Source organism: Mus pahari, chromosome 3, assembly GCF_900095145.1.
Source record: "Mus pahari chromosome 3, PAHARI_EIJ_v1.1, whole genome shotgun sequence".
Taxonomy (NCBI): Eukaryota; Metazoa; Chordata; class Mammalia; order Rodentia; family Muridae; genus Mus; species Mus pahari.
Genome location: NC_034592.1, coordinates 71,788,412 through 71,789,611, shown reverse-complemented (window position 1 = coordinate 71,789,611; position 1,200 = coordinate 71,788,412).

Here is a 1,200-nt window from a genome sequence, read left to right as displayed (position 1 = left end):
AGAGAGCTAAGATTCCCAGCTCAAGGACCAGAAAACGTCTTCAGCAAAGTCATAGAATCCAAACAGTAAATGCACAGAACAAAGAAAGAATATTAAAAACTAAGAGGAAAAAAGGGCCAAATAACATATAAAGACAGAACTATCAGATTACACCAGATTTCTCAACAGAGTTCTTAATGACAGTGGAGCATGGACAGAGGTTATGCAGACTGTAAAAGAACACAAATTTCAGCATTGGCTACTAGAACTTCCAAACCACTTAATCCTTAGATGAAGAAACCAAAATGTTCCCTTATGAAACCAAATTTAAACAAGACCAATCTACCATTCCAGCCCTACACAGAATCCTAGAAGAAAAATTCCAACACAAAGATGGTACCTACACCAAAAACAAAACAAGATAATCATTTTACCAAAAAAAAAAAAAAAAAAAAACCTGAGGAGAGAATGCTTTACAACAACAAACACAATAGGGCTAAAAATTAACTGTCTTTAGTATCTCTCAATATCAACATGATCAACTGCCCAATAAAAATATAAGCTAACAGATTGGATACACAAGTAGGATCCAGCATTTTGTTGCATATAAGAAACACAACTTAATAACAAAGACAGATAGATACTACTTCAGACTAAAGGCTGGAAAACAAGTACCAAGAAAATGGTCCAAAGAAACAAGCAGGAGTTGACATCATAATAACCAATAAAATAGATTTTCAACCAAAAGTTATCAAGTGAGATGGGAAGGACACTTCAAGTCATCAAAAAAAAAAAAAAAATCCACCAAGAGAGTTTTAATTCTGAACATCTATGCCACAAATGCAAAGGAACCAAAATTTATAAAAGAAGCTTTAATAAAGTTCAAAACAAACACTGAATCGCACACCACTGTAGTGGGATACTTCCATACCTCACTGTCACCAATAGACAGTTCATTGAAACAGAAAATAACAAAGACACAGTGAAACAAATAAAGATTATGAATCACATGGATTTACCAACTATATATAGATAATTTCACCCTAAAACCAAAGAATATACCTTTATCTCAGCACCTGATGATACCTTATCCAAAATTGACCACATACTCAGTCACAAAATAAGCATCAAAATATACAAGAAGAGCTGGGCATGGTGGCACACGTCTTTAGTCCCAGAACTCGGGAGGCAGAGGCAGGTGGAATTCTGAGTTCGAGGCCA